Raw genomic sequence first — 16,275 nt, 5'->3', positions numbered from 1 at the left:
AAGCTCAACGTACCTAAGAATCAGGTCTGAGTATGACAAATATATTTCAGAGCGAGATTACACAGTGAAGATCAGGCACCTTCAAGAACCTGAAGAGCTGCAGAGAAGGCACATAACTCAAGCAGCAACAATCTACCCTCTGAAATTTGGAATAGTTAGCGTTTCCTTAATTAGCAGCCTGGATAGGGTGACCAGATGTCCTGATTTTATAGGGCCAGTCCCAATTTTTGGGTCTTTTTCTTATATACGCTCCTATTACCCCCCACCCCACACTTGCTGTCTGGTCACCCTACAGCCTGGATTTTCCAGGACTGCATATTTTTGCACTGCAGTTTCTTTATAAAAGACACATAAGAAAATATTTTACATTCAAAAGTGCCTTAAAGAAACCTATCCCTGAAGTACAGCCTGCAGATGTGAAAATCAGCCGTCAGTAAGCAGGGGCAGCACAAAAGTTGAGGCAGGGAGGGGAAAGAGAGGCGCCTCCTGAAAAAAAAAATGCATGTCAGGCTGTCTCTAGGGCCACATTTTCACAAAGGGAGGCTCCCAGGCACAAATTCAGAGGCTGGGTTTGCATGAAGACACTCACAGTCTGTATCTCACAGAGCAGCACAGCTGCATTGCTGGCTGTAGCTAGCGGAAGTGGACAGAGCTTGGAAGGGCCAACACCACGTGGAAAGCAACACAGAAGGCCCAAGGCCAAAGCCAACCTATGGCACCCAAGGAGTTGCAGGGAGGCTGTCTGCAGAAAGGAAGGTGTTGCAGTTTGTGGATACAGGAAGGAGCCATGACCCAGTCTGAAGGATGCAAACCCCGGAAGGGCAAGAAATCATGAAAGGCACCAGGGAGCAACAGGAGCTAATGGGATGAATTGAGCAAGGGGAGAAATTTTGCCGAGGAGACGATCCTGAGCCATGACTTGGTCTGAGAATCTGGGACATTGCAACCCGCTGCAGTGTTTTTGGGGACCAGTGTGTTATATGTATGAATGGCTTCTGTAAGCTTGTGTTCTGCTCTATGGGGAGGGCGACCACAGCTCCCCAGGAGCCACAAACAGTGGGGGTCGATTGAGGTGAGTCACTAAACAACTCCAGAGAGGTACCACGCTGTGACAGCATGTCCCCCTGTATTCACGCCCTCCACTCGATTTTAATAATCTTTATACCAAATATACCTTGTAAGGCATCGTTTGAAAACTAATAACTTGCTGGTCAATAATATCACCATGAAATGTGTTTTGTAACATTCTATAAGTCACCCTTCTGCCGTCAGAGTTGGCAGCCACAAGGGCCGGGTTCAGTGTCTAGTGGTTCCCTTTCAACAAGCGGCTCGAGCCCCCACTCACTGACCTGGACAATTACACACCAGCCCCAGGTGCCTCTAAGATGCAATACTTCCCCTCTCGCAAGCACAGAGTCTGAGTGTAGCAAAAACTTTTAAAAAAAGGAGAGAAGTAACTCAGCATTAATTTGGGAAAACACCGCAACTAGGGTTCATATATATAAACCATGAGCAAAAGACCCATCCTCAAGTAAGCTGGGCAATGTCCTTTTCCCATCAGCTTCCTAAGTCCAGCAACCCAAAAGTCCCTTTCATGTGCCTGACCCTTCTCTGCACCCCACTCGTGGTTGCTGTCCTTGGCCAGTGCAGCCCCAGAGGTCAGAGGTTCATCCGCAGAGTTCACCTCCCACTCTGTGTGGAAGGCAAGGGCAGGGCTAAGGAGGCATCTTACATGCTGTACTGCTCGGGCACTCACTCTGCGCCCAAACAGCCGATTGCCGTGCCTCTCTGCGGGGCTCTGCTCTGGCCTTCTCCGCCAGCCATCTTGCTGGCCACTTGCCACACCTCTCTGACAGCTGCCTTGCTGGCCACTTGTCGCGCCTCTTCATCAGCCTCCCTGCCAGCCACCCTGGTGGCCACTTGCTGTGCTTCTCTGCCAGCCACCAGCCAAGATGTTTTCAGAGACCCCTACTTAATACACTTCCCAGTGATTTCACCTGTTAGTAGGGGAGTCTCACTCCATTCTGCAAAGTCCAATACCCTAAATAGAGACACTATCTCAAAATATGTCGAATACTCAGACCTAGGTATCAGTGATTTCAGTTCTACAGCATGCAACAAGACTCTTAATGGAGTCTAAAATAGTTTTTCATTATACCATGGAGAAAGAAAGGGTCAAATGATGTCTGGGACCCTTAATCTATTCACTAGATTTTAGAACCCATGTCCCCTGCCTACCAAGTGCTGTTTAGTTGAGGCAATGCCAAGTACAGTTCTGTTACCCTTGATTCACATAGCAAGGATAACAACCCTTTATTACTTCTGCCCCAATAACAACAAGGAGACTGGGGATCCCACACCAGCCAAAAGTGTCCATTTGGGTAAGCAATCCCATCATGCTGAACACCTAGGCAGGGTGGGTGTGCCCGTGCAAACGAGATCAAATCCTGAAGTCCTTTTCCACAGCTCACCACTAGATGTCAGGGGAGAGCTCATTCAGACTCTGCTTATATCTGTAAAGTTACGGTTTAATAACATGAGATAAACAACATAGCATTAAATCGGGAAAACACCTCAACTAGAGTTGATAGACTAAATCATGAGCAAAGACCCACCCCAGGAAATTGGGCTGTGTCCTTTTCCCTGGGCTCTTGAGTCCAGCAACCCCCTAATCACCCCAAGACTCCAAAGTCCAATACCCTAAATGTCCCAAGAGTCCAGCAAGCCAAAAATCACCCACTGTCCCAAAAATCCCACAACCCAAAAGTTTATGACCTGGTTCAGTGCAGCCCCAAAGTTCAAGAGTCTATCTGCAGGGTTTTCCGCCCCCCTCCCCATCCTGGGTAGAAAGGGGCACCTTATGTGGTCCGCTGCCGACTGCCCTGCCTCTCCTGTGAGGTTCTGCTTTCGCCTTCACCACAAACTGCTCCGCTCTACCAGCCACTCTATTCTGCTCCTCCAGCCATCCCCACAAACTGCTCCGCTCTGCTCTGTTAGCTGCTCTGCTCCACCAGTCGTCCTATGATCCGCTCCAGGCATCCCCGCAAACTGCTCGGCTCAGCTCACTCTGTGGGCTGCTCCAACCTTCCCACAAACTGCTCCGCTTTGCCAGCTGCTCTGCTCCTCCAGTCGTCCCATGATCCGCTCCAGCCATCCCCACAAACTGCTCAGCTCTGCTCACTCCGTGGGCACTCCAACTGTCTCCACAAACTGCTCTGCTCCACCAGCTGCTCTGTTCCACAATATAGCTTAAGGCTCCCTCACTGATTAGCAAAGCACTCAATGATCTCAGCTCAGTAATTTTAGCTCTTTAGTGATTTCAGCTCATAGTAGGGGAGCCCCAGTGCTGGTACACCATTAGCCCAAAGTGAGTTCAGCTCAGTAACCTGTAACTAGATTCCTAAGGGAACCAAAAATCAGCTGATATCCAACAGTGAAGAGAGACAAAGGTACAATAAGTACTTCTAGCTCACACAAGTAGCCCACTCCACCTGGTACAAATATCTGTCTCCAATCTCTCAATTCACTGGGTTTTGGAACCCATGTCCCTTGTCTAGCGAGTGCTACTTAGCTGATGTTGAGACCCTCTGTCATAAAACAGTTTCATAGTCCCTCATTCATATAATCAGGATGACAACACTTTATTCCTCCTGCCCCAATAACAAAGAAATTGGGGATCCCACAGCTGTCAAAGTAACCATTTTAGGCTGCCGTGGGCTCTGCTAGGCAGGGTGGGTGTGTCTATGCAAACATGATCAGCCTCTGAAATTCTTTTCCCCACTCACAATAATTCAGCACCAGATGTCAGGGTAGAGCTCATCCTGACTCTGCTTATACTGGTATTAAAGGTGCTTATGTATGTGATGCTGTGTGGAATTTGGGGGACGCTTTAGGATATTATGAATATCAATATTGTAGAACGGCAATGAGTTATGCCAGATATGCCATGTAAGATATCTGCAAGAAAGTTATAATCAGCCAAATATGATAATCTATTTTAAATGTTTGTATCACCTTTGTATTTTGGGTTATGGATATGTATGTATGTATGTATGTATGTATGTATTACAAAACTTGTGCTATGCTGCCGGGTGACACCCTCAGACAGTTTGATAATGCACTACCTAGCCTGCTTGACGGCCCAAAGACCATCAGCTATTCAATTGATCCATTGAGCGAAGGCAGATATACTTTGTGACTCAGCAAGGCTTTTAGGGGCATACCTATGGACAGAACTCTAAGGCTTCCAAGCTATGTGCTGGGCAGCTTGTGTTTGGGACAAAGGAAGTAGAGGTCACATGACAAAAGGAATACAAAAGGCAGCTGCATCTTCTCCATCTTGTCTTCATTCCTGCTTCTTACCTCTGGGGGAAACTTTGTACAAATGAAGCTCTGAACAAAGGACTGAATGACCCATCCAAGCCGTGGACGTGTTCCAGAGGGACTTGCAAGCCAGCAAACTTACTAGTACTGCCAGGAACCTGATGGACTTTGAAGTTTTTGTATGTGTGTGACTGTTTTACCATTTCACATCTCTCTTCTTATTCTCTCTTTTTTCTTTATAACAAATCTTTAGTTTTAGACACTAAAGAATTGGCTGGCAGCGTGGTATTTTGGGTAAGATCCCAACCTATACTGACCTGGTAATGTGGCTGGCCCTTTGGTGTCAGAAGAACATTTTGTATATGTGAGTAGTTTTAAACTAACTTCTCACCGTACTGTACCAAGGTGCTGACTGGGAGCCAGAGAACTGGAGTGCAAAAAAGGGGGCTGTATGATTTCTCTTTTGCTTCTTGATAACGAGGGTCGGGGATCAGAAGCACAGTTTGTGACTAGCTGAGGAGTTTAACTTCAGTGTTACCCACCAGTCTTGGGAGAATCTGCTCTCCCTTTTGCAGCCTGACCTTGGCATTGCCAGTGAGGGCTGCCCCAGGCACCCCAGGTCACAATGCACATATAGGTTATTCTTGTACTGGAAGGGGAATAAGCTATGACATTGTGAGGCACCTTTTTTCTGGTAATGCTGCATCCACACTAGGGTTATACTGGTATAACTATATTGGTTAAAACAACATACCCCAAACTGAAATAGTTATACGGATACAAAAACTGTGCAGAACAGGCCTTATTATGGCACGCTGATGCACTTATGAAAATCCCAACCCTAATTAGTATTAAGTGCTTTGAAAAATATTAAGTGCTGAATGCAATAATTCAGGATCCCACCTGAGGTGGGCAGCTGGTCTTTCTCCTCTGCAGCTGGAGATGTGTGATCACCTTCAGCCTGCACCTTCTGTTTTGCGTTTTGTCTTCCCGCAAAAGGTTAGAAGATAAGAGAAGTGCTAGCCACACCTGTCCTGAGATGCTCCAAGTTAGGGCATCGGCCCACAGTAGAGATGATGACACTTCCTCAGGAGTCTGTGTTGAGAAACCACACAGGAAGCTTAGATACATGCATAGACACAAACAGAAGGACAATAGTTGAAGTGTTAATTAGACAGGACACCTCCTAACTTTAAGATGAGGAAGATGATATTGTGTGGACAGAAAACAAAAAATGAAGAATCATAGATGCAGGCCATGTGCTGAAACAAACTATGGCCCCATCTTTTATTCACTTTTAAATGTGCAGTAGTGACCCACCCTTACACAGCAGCATGTTGAACTCCACTAGTGGCTGCACCACAGAAGTTTGAGTCCATCACCTGTGAACTGGCAGAGAAGGTTCTTTTAGCTCAGGCAACAGCAGCTCATGTGTTTAGATCAAGAAGTTGTAGCTTCAGTTCCTCCTGTCAACAAGCCATCCAGAAGTGTTGTTTTATAATTAAAAGCCAGAGCTATGTGTACAGCCATTTTGTGCATTGTATATTTGTCAATAACTTCAAAAGCCTTTTGCATACTATGTATTTCTTGTGCATAAATAGTTGCATATAAAAAAAAAGTTTAGAAGTTCAAAATAGTAGCTCTACATTTATTTTTCTATGAGTTTTATCTGAATAATAATTGCAGGTCCAGGCCTTCTGGTCTATTGTTTCATCTGCCACCGAAATGCAGCTGTTCTGAGATGAACCAAATCTGCTATTTAACAGCAACACTTTAGAACAAGAACTAAGGCCTTGGCTACACTTGCGAGTTAGAGCACATTAAATCAGCCCCGGGTGCCCGAACTCCTGAGGTGTCCACACTGGCAAGACATGTAGAGCACCTCACGGCTGGAGCGCTCCTGGTAATCCACCTCCATGAGAAGCATAACTCTTGCTGCACCCCAGCTGGAGTGCCGCAGTGCCAGTGTGGATACCCTGGTCTATGAATGCGCTCTGATCGTCCTCCATGAAGTGTCCCACAATGCCTGTTCTAGCCACTCTGGTCATCACTTTGAACTCTACTGGACTGCCGTCAGGTGACCGACCATCAGACCCGCCCTTTAAATTCTCTGGGAATTTTGAAATTCCCCTTCCTATTTGCTCAGCAAGGCATGGAGTGCTCTCAGTGCATCTTTTCAGGTGACCATAGCTCCATGCGCCAGGCGATCCCCAGTATGGAGTGATGGCAAGATGCTCGACCTCATCAGTGTTTGGAGGGAGGAAGCTGTCCAGTCCCAGCTGTGCTCCAGCCACAGGAATTACAATATCTATGGGCAGATATCAAGGACCATGACAGAAAGGGGCCATGACCAGGACACGATGTAGTGCAGGGTTAAAGTGAAGGAGCCGTGGAATACCTACCGCAAAACGTGGGAGGTAAACCGCCACTCCGGTGCTGCGCCCATGACCTGCCGTTTCTACAAACAGCTGGCCACAATACTTGGGGGTGACCCCACCTCCACGCTAAGCACCACCATGGACACTTCAGAGGCCACAGCAGCCCAGAGTGCAACAAGGCAGCAGGAGGAATGCGGGATCGAGGGTGCTGAGGAGGAGGAGGGCCCAGAGCCAGAGGACAGCCTGGCATCCCTAGATGCATACAGCTAGGAGCTGTTCTCAAGCCAGGAGGAAGGCAGCTAGTCGCAGCAGACAGTGCTTGCGGAAGAATAAACACCAGAGGAGGTTCCTGGTAAGTGGCTTTTACTTTGAGAAGAGAGCTGTTCAGTGCAAGCTGTTAGGGCGAGGAGGGTTGCAGAAAGAAGACTTGGGGCTGTGTGCATGCCTAGATGCAGAATAGGGCATTGATGTGCTCTCTCACATTGTGGTAATTGGCCTCAATGATTTCTTCAGAGGTCTCAAGCAAAAGCTGGGCAATGCGCTTGCACAGGTTCCTTGGCAGAGCTACTGTGCTTCTTATCCCAGTAAGGCTAACATGTCCATGCCACTCTGCCATGAGGGGCGGGGGGACCATTGCTACACACAGGCAAACTGCATATGGGCCAGGGCAGAAGGCGCATTGTAGAGAAGACCCTCCTTTGCTTCCCAGGTCACCCTCAGCAGCAGGGCTGACTTTAGGAAGTGCGGAGCACAATTCAAACAGTTTCGATGGGGCCCTGGCAGGGATGACTTAACAACAACAACAAAAAAAAAAGATGTAAAAAAAAACACCTGGGGTTTGTACTCACCGGGCGGTGCTCGGAGTTTTTGGTGACACTTCGGCAGTGGGTCCTTAACTCGCTGCAGATCTTCAGTGGCACTGAAGGACCTGCCGCCAAAGTGCTGCCAAAGACCCAGAGTGAGTGAAGGACCCACCACCGAAGTGCCACTGAAGACCTGAAGCGCCACCAGGTGAGTAAAAATTAAAAAGACGCCTCTAGCCAGGGAAGGGATTCTCACTGGGCGCGGGGCCCTCTTGGGCGTGGGCCCTGATTTGGAGGAATTGGTGGAATAGGCCTAAAGCCAGCCCTGCTCAGCAGCGAGATATCTTCCAGGACGAACTCATCCAGTGGAAAATGTGGGGACAGTGTTCAGTAATGGGCCCCTCTGCAGCTGTTGGCTTTCCCCAAGGCACAGTACCCCAGAGGACAGTATGGCCATGAGACAATCAGTCCCCCTTGCCCCTGTGGTTACTCATCATTTTAGGGCTCTTGTGGGTTATGTACACTCGCTTTGGGATGGGCACTTTCTGCTATTGTGTGCACTGTGCTTGTCTTTAAGTTTGGCCGAATCATTGCTCTGTCTGGCGTGAACAATGCTGCCTCTGTTAAAATGCTGCATTTTGGCTTTACAAATATAACCTTGAGATCCCAGCTGTTCTTGTTATCAACGGCCAAAAGGCTGCAAAGAATCAGGAAGCAGCCACCAAGAAGCAAGGAGGACCTTCTGCATGAAGTCACTTACTGAAAATCAGAAAGTACAGGAGAGGCAGGAGACCGAAAGAAGGCGCCGCCAGGAGAATGTGAATCTTGGTCAACAAACTATGGAGCGACTCCTAAGCATTATGGAGCGCCAAGTGGACACGATGCAGATGCTCATAGCACTGCAGATGGAGCAGATCCATGCCCGTTCACCTCCTCCCCCTGCAGGCCTTGTTCCCCCCTGTAACCTTCAACCCACTTTCCCCAACATACAGTTTCTTATCGCCACCAGCTGCCTCCAACACCTGTAGCTTCACCACCCAGTCCTGCAAACTATGATCCTTGCCCACTGCACTCAACCCCCATCACCATGCATTTTGGCCAGCCTGAAGTGCACACTCATTGCACAGCACTCCAGACAGGAAGGCTGAATATGATAACAGGACATATGCAAATCTGTGATTGTCCTGTTCCCCATCCCGCCCCCTTCCCTCCTCCCACACAGCACAGATGTGTCATGTCATGTGTGTTTCCCCAGCAGTTCTGTTTCTTTTCAATAAATGAATTTTTTGGCTTTGCAAACATTCTTCATTGCATTAAGTAAAAGATAGTGTAGCCCAGGAAAGCAACAGGCACTGCAAGTCAGTGCATTATACGTAGCAAATGCAAATGCAAATGCTTACTAGCATTGGAATCACTGCACTTCACTCCTGTGCAAGGCACCAAACATTACTGTTGGTTTTCAGCCTCAAATTCCTCCCTCAAGGCATCCCTAACCCTTACAGCCCTGTGCTGGGCCCCTCTAATAGCCCTGGTCTCTGGCTGTTCAAATTCAGTCTCCAAGTGTTAAACCTCTGTGATCTATGCCTGAGTGAAGCTTTCACCTTTCCCTTCACAAATGTTATGGAGGGTACAGCACGTGGCTATAACCGTGAAGAAGTTGTCATCGGCCAGGTCCAGCTTCATGCAGACAGCACCAGCGGCCCTTTAAACGGCCAAAAGCACATTCAACAGTCATTCTGCACCGACTCAGCCTGTTGTTGAACTGCTCCTTGCTGCTGTCAAGGCTCCCTGTGTAGATCTTCATGAGCCAGGGCATTAACGGGTAAGCGGGGTCTCCAAGGATCACAATGGGCATTTCGACCTCCCCTATAGTGATCTGGTCTGGGAAGAAAGTCCTGGCTTGCAACTTCCTGAATAGGCCTGTCTTCCAAAAGATGCGTGTGTCATGCACCTTTCTGGACCAGCCTGCATTAATGTCCATGAAATGTTCACAGTGATCCATAAGTGCCCGTAGAACATCAAGAAATATCCCTTCCAATTTATGTACTCGGAGGCTAGGCGGTCTGGTGCCAGAATTGGAATATGCATGCCATTTATCACCTGTCCGCAGTTAGGGAAACCCATTTGTGTAAAGCCAGCCACAATGTCACACATGTTGCCCAGAGTCACAGTTCTTCTGAGCAGGATGCAATTAATGGCCCTGCACACTTGCATCAACACAATTCCAACTGTCGACTTTCCCACTCTGAACTGGTTAGCAACCGATCGGTAGCTGTCCGCCAGCTTCCAGATTGTAATAGCCACCTGCTTCCCCACCAGCAGGGCAGCTCTCAATCTCGTGTCCTTGCACCGCAGGGTGGGGGCGAGCTTAGCACACAGTCCCATGAAAGTGGCTTTCCTCATCCGAAAGTTCTGCAGCCACTGCTCGTCATCCCAGACTTGTATGACGATGTGTTCCCACCACTCAGTACTTGTTTCCCAAGCCCAAAAGCGCCATGCCACGGTGGTGAGCATGTCTGTGAATGCCACAAGCACTCTCGTGTCGTATGCGTTATGTGTGTCGACATCATCGTCAAACTCCTCACTGGCACTTTGTAGCTTAAGGAGTAACTTGACTGCAATTTGTGACATGCTGGCGAGACCCATCAGCATATTCCTCACAAAATCGAGATCCATTCCTGCAGACCAAAAGGGAAGACAGAGCATGCAGCACAAAAAACCATTGAAAGATGGCGCCAAATGTGGATGGAAGCACAGGGATTGCTGCGATGCGAAGCGATGCATCACGGGGCATTGGGGCAGGACCCAAGAAGGCCTGGCACCCCAACTCCTTCTTCCTACAGGCCACAGTGCCAGAATTGGAAAAGGTGCTCTGTGGGATAGCTGCCTATAATGCACTGCTGCCACTGTGCTTGCACTGACAGTGTGAACATACTGGAGCGCTTTCCCTGCTGTGGTCTCTGTGGGCTGGTTTAACTCCTGGCGTTCTTCATCTGCAAGTGTAACCATGCCCTAAAGAAGAATACTATAACCTCAGTGCTAGAGATAGGTGGAGTTTGTTTTTGTTCCAGCGCTAATCAAGAACAAAATAAGGTAGGTCCTACCTTCTTCCAGTAGTACCATTTTTTAAAGGTCATTAAGAACAGGCTATTTATTTGATTGACATTTAAAATTCTTTATCTGACTACGAAAAATTCAACCCCTAATCTTCTGCTTGAACTTCTTGACTTTGTCCCTCTATTCCTGTTCTTTCAGTCAATATTTTCCATTAGAGAGTGTTACAACCCACACTGAGTTAAATATAGACTTGCAAAGTATTCTGCTGTTTGCTGGGTTTCAGAGAAAGGAAATGGAGGGTTTCAACAATTAAACTGTTCATTTCAAAACTCTCACACCTCAGGTCCCTCAGCTCATCAGCCCAACTGCATATTTTACAATACACAGCATGACCTTGAAAATCTAGTGGAGAAAAACCAAGTAATCTGAAGGACTTTCTAACACTTTGTTGTTGGGTTTAGGGCATTGTTATTTGCAGAGAGGCCTTTGCTATCTGTTAACTGCATAGCCTTGTTACCACTTGTTAACCAGTACTATAGCACCCTTGTTTGCTGGATGTTTTTGCAAAGCCAGCAGACCAATGTTTTTCACCAACTGCTCTGTTCATGTTCACAAAATACGTCTTCACAGAATAAATCACTTTTGGGGACAACTCTTCTGCCTGCAGTCATTCCTCCTACAGTAGCATCTCTCCTGATACATAAAATTAAACAGGAACATGTATTTTGTGGTAGCATTTTGGAATTGTTATTGAAAAGGTGCTAATGTCATACACGTTATTAGTTGGTTACATATAAGCACTCTGAATGGAATTCTACACTGAAAGAGTTAGTTCTACTTTGAGTTAGTGTGCACAGACCCATTCCACTGTAGGTGTATGTGCACCCAATGCGCTCCGGTGGGAGACTTTTGCCAGCAGTACGACTACTCAGTGCATGTGCCCCTGCTATCCTTGTGCAGAGAGCCAATGATATATGGAGGCACGGTTGTCACTTCCCTCTCAGGTCTTCTTACCAGCCCCAGTGAGAGTTGGAGCTCTCTGTCGCTCATCAGCTTTGGTTAGCTGGCTTTAAGAAAGAGAGTTTATCTTATTGCATATAGTTTAGTGTTAGTTCTAGCACTAGAACTAGTTTAGTCAGTTAGTTAGCGGTTTGGGGGAGAGGGAGTTTGCCATGCAGAAATCAGCAGGATTTCAACAGGGTGCCAGACACAAAAGTTGCCTAATTTGTTTAGGTGAGGGACATGGAGGAACAAATCTCTTACATGCACCTCATTTCCAATGAGGATAAAGAAGCAAAGGGATTTCCAACCTTAAAATTCATCTTCTCAAAAAAGTGGTGTGTCCCTCCTTGGAGACTGACCCTGACCATTGGAGAGTAGAGAGCTCCCCTATGGGGAATGCCCCTCAGGCTGCCCTGGCTCTGAAACAGGGTTTGGATGAGCAATATCACCCAACTTCCTCTCCTGTGGTCTCCCGAAAGCACTCAGATCCATCTGAGACTGATAAACTGTCAAAATCTTGCTCTTCACCTCACAAAAAGGCAATTTTCAAGTCCTCCAGTGCCGAGCTGAGGTCTGGTCATAAACACTGATACCTCGGGAGGCACCCTCAAGACCGGTGCCTTCAACTTTACGGGAGAGATCTTCGACCTCAGCACTGTCAGGTCTGGAACCAGCACTGGCAGCTGTGCACTCGCCTCTGCTGTCAGTGACATTGACTCCACAAGCATTTGTGTCTCCCTCTGCCAGTCTCACCTTTGCTGCAAGAGCATTGTCTGCACCATTCAGGAATTCAGATATTTCCTTACTTGGATGATTGGTTAGTTTGGGGAAGATCAAGGGTTCCATGTCTAGAACCATATCCTGGTCATCAGACATCTGTTTTCTCATCCTGGTCTAAAATTGAAAGTAGACAAAGCGACATTACAACCAATAAAAGAATAATTTTTGTAGGAGTGGATCTAGACTCTATTACCACTATAGCTTATATGCTGATGGACAGATTCCTGTCCACAGTCTCCGTCTAAAACCCAAGGACTACCTGCTGCATTTGAAATCTTCTGTTCTCTCCATCAGTACTGCGAGAATCCATTTACCTTCCATCTTGGTGATACAGCTACCAGTAGATGAGTTTTCTGTCTTTTAACATCTCTGGGTATCTAGATTTTAAAGAGCCTCATTCTTGTGTACCCTTCTGTGTCTGATTCCATACCTTCATGAGACTTGAATTAAGTTTTGCCTTGTTTAATGGTTCCCCTTCAAACTTTTTAACAATTTCCTTATCATTGCTATCAATGAAAACTGCCTTTTTAATAGCAACTAATTCTGTGAGGAGGGTACCACTAGCTGACCACCCTTTCACAAGGGCTATGTCTCCCTTTGACTGAACCCAAAGTTCATGTCTAAGGTTGTACCTGCATTCTGCCTCAATCAGACCATTCATCTTCCAGTTTTATTTCCTGAACCTCATTCTAGCAAAGCTGAAGAGAAATGTCATACTTTGGATATGTTTAGAATGCTTTGTCCTTTTACCTGGTGGTCACAAAGTCTTTCAGGTCATTGCCTAGACTGTCTGTGGTCTTCTCTGAAGGATTAAAGGGCAGTTGGTTACAGCCCAGAGTGTATCACATTGGATTTCTGACTGTATCAAGCTCTGCTATAATATAGCAAAGGTTCCTCATCTCAGAGGCTAACAGCCCATTCCCCTAGAGCTCATTCCACTTTCTCAGCCTTCTTGAGCAACATACTGATCGTGTCAAGTATCAGGGGGTAGCCGTGTTAGTCTGTATCCACAAAAACAACAAGGAGTCCGGTGGTACCTTAAAGATTAACAGATTTATTTGGGCATAAGCTTTCGTGGGTAAAAAACCCACTTCTTCAGATGCATACTGATAGTGGCCATTCACATAGCAGCAATGTGGTTATCTGTACTACATTTTTTCAGACACTATGTTATCGCTTAAGTTTCCTGGGATGATGCCACCTTCAAAAAGTCAGTGCTCTCTCTTCAAGTAATCCAAAGTCCCACCACCTTTAAGGAAACTGCAGGTGAGTTACCTACAGTGTAATGCATCCAGTCACTCCAAGGAGAAGAACAGCCAGCTGAATCTGAATAAGAAGGAGCTGATGCGGATGGGCAGAGGAAAGTATTCTGAAGAACTTACAGCCATGGTGCTGTCTTCATCGGTTGAAGGTACACATCCACAAAGGTCAATTCAGTCTGTAATGCAGGAGTACTCTTGGATTTCTTGCTGATACTGAAGGCTCACGTAGCAACATCTGTGAGTAACACTTTCTATTATCTCTGCTTGGTTAGAGATGCCATCTCACCCTGGTAAATGAAGACCTAACCTCAGTTATCTACCCTTTTGTTACCTCTCAGCCACGGCTGGCTCCAGGGGTTTTGCCACCCCAAGCAGCCAAAAAAAAAAAAAAAAATCCGTGATCGCGATCTGCGGCAATTCAGCGGGAGGTCCTTTGCTCCGAGTGGGAGTGAGGGATCCTCCGCCAAATTGCCGCCAAATACTTGAAAGTGCCGCCCCCCTCTGGAGTTGCTGCCCCAAGCACCTGCTTGATAAGCTGGTGCCTGGGGCCAGCCCTGCTCTCAGCTGGATTATAGCTATATAATATGCCTGGGCATGAAATCTTCAGCACTTGTGAAATTCCAACTAGTACAGAACCCTGCAGTGTGTCTCCTCAGCAGCACAGGCTACCATGAATATATCAAACCTGTCTTCCGCTCTCTACACTGGCTTCCCGTAGAACCTTCCATCAAGTTCAAGGTCTGTCCTTCTCTTCAAAGTGCTTCATGACCTGGGCCCAGGGTATCTAAATAATTTTCTAAAGCTGTGGGATAAAGACTGATCGACAACTCCATGCCACTGGAACTCTCAACAATTCGGGCAAAGCTTGTCTGTGAAGGAGACAGAACTTTCTCTGGAATGAACTCCCCAAAGAACTAAGGATCATTACAAACTTCACCATCTTCCACTCTGAGTGCAAGGCACATTTCTTTGACCTTGTCAGCTCTAATATAAACACATAGCAACAGGTATATTTATATGAAAAAGCAGAACAAAAACCCCCACGCCCGACCAAACCAGGACACTCTACTGCACATTTCTCCCTCTAGGAAGGTGGTGAGAGAAAAGACAGTTACTTTTTCCATAACTGGTGTTCTTTGAGATGTGTTGCTCATGTCCATTCCACAGTAGGTGTACGTGCTTGCCATGTGCACTGGTGCCGGAAGTTTTTCCCCTAGCAGTACTTGTAGTGGAGTGCCCAGCAACTCCTGGAATGGCCCTACCATGGTGCAGTATAAGGGGCACCACACGCTCCCCCCACCCTCAGTTCCTCTTGCCAGACAACTGCAGCAGAGGGGAAGGAGGGTGGGATGTGGAATGGACATGAGCAACACATCTCCAAGAATGCCAGTTACGGAAAAGGTAACTGTCTTTTCTTCATAGAGTGATTGTTCATGTGCATTTCACAATAGGTGATTCCAAGCCATCTCTGTTGGAGGAGGGTAGGAGTTCACAGACTCTTGGGATGGAGCACTGCCCTGCCGAACTCTGCGTCCTCCATGGTTTGGGAGATGATTGCATAATGCAAAGTGAAGATGTGAACCGAAGACCACGTTGCAGCCCTGCAAATGTCCTGGATAAGGACATAGGCCACAAACACAGACGACAAGACTTGCGCCCTAGTTGAGTGCACCCTCACAATCGGTGGGGGGGGGCGGACTCCTGCCAGGTCATAACAGGTAGGAATACACAAGGTGATCCAGTTGAAGAGCCACTGAGTGGAGATTGGCCGACCTCTCATGAGCTCAGCCAAGGCGATGAACAGCTGTGAGGACTTTTTGAACCTCTTTGTATGGTCCAGGAAAAAGGCCTGAGCCTCTCTCACATCCAGCATGTGGAGGCGGCGCTCCTCACTGGACACATGGGGGTTGGGACAGAGCACCAGCAGGAAAATATACTGACCCATGTGGTAGGGTGAGACCACCTTGGGGAGGAATAAAGGATGTGCTCAAAGCTGGACCTTATCCTTATGGAACATCGTGTACGGGGGCTCAGAGGTCAGGGCCCTGAGCTCCAAGACCCGTCTAGCGGATGTGATTGCCACCAGGAAGGCTACCTTCCACAAGAGATGCCACCAGGAGCATGTAGCTAGCGGTTCAAATGGGGGGCCCATCAGCCTGGTCAGCACCAAGTTCAGGTCCCACTGTGGACTGGGGGCTTGACGTTTGGGAAAAGACGATCCAAACCCTTAAGGAATCAGCCAGTTGTAACATGGGAGAACACCATGTGGCCCTGCACCAGTGGGTGGAAGGCTGATATGGCTGCCAAGTCACCTTCATGGACGAGGGTGCTAGGCCTTGGGTCCTAAGGTGAAGGAGGTAGTCTAAAATGAGCTGAATCAGAGCAGCCACAGGTGAAACACCCCAATCAGCCGCCCAACAGGAAAACTGAGACCACTTAGCCAGATAGGTCCGACGTGTGGAGGGGTGTCTACTTTCCAGCAGGACTCGCTGAACCCCTTCTGAGCAAGTTCTCTCCTCCTGGTCTAACCATTGAGCAGCCATGGCTTGAGGTGGAGTGCCGCTAGGTTGGGGTGGAGGAGGCAGCCCTGGTCCTGGGATAGCAGGTCCAGCTGGGGCAGCAACGGCCATGGCAGGGCAACCACCAGGCTTGTGAGAGTCCCGTACCAAT

At 47.7% G+C, this 16,275-nt stretch overlaps 1 protein-coding gene across 1 annotated transcript in view; it reads left to right on the top strand.

Moving 5' to 3' along the window:
* The window catches only part of LOC116829199 (C-type lectin domain family 2 member D-like), a 287,968-nt gene that overhangs the window by 80,896 nt on the left and 190,797 nt on the right, over positions 1-16,275 (top strand). The window lies entirely within an intron of this gene.

The sequence above is a fragment of the Chelonoidis abingdonii genome, chromosome 12, assembly GCF_003597395.2.
Source record: "Chelonoidis abingdonii isolate Lonesome George chromosome 12, CheloAbing_2.0, whole genome shotgun sequence".
Classification (NCBI taxonomy): domain Eukaryota; kingdom Metazoa; phylum Chordata; order Testudines; family Testudinidae; genus Chelonoidis; species Chelonoidis abingdonii.
This window is presented reverse-complemented; position numbering and strand designations above follow the sequence as displayed.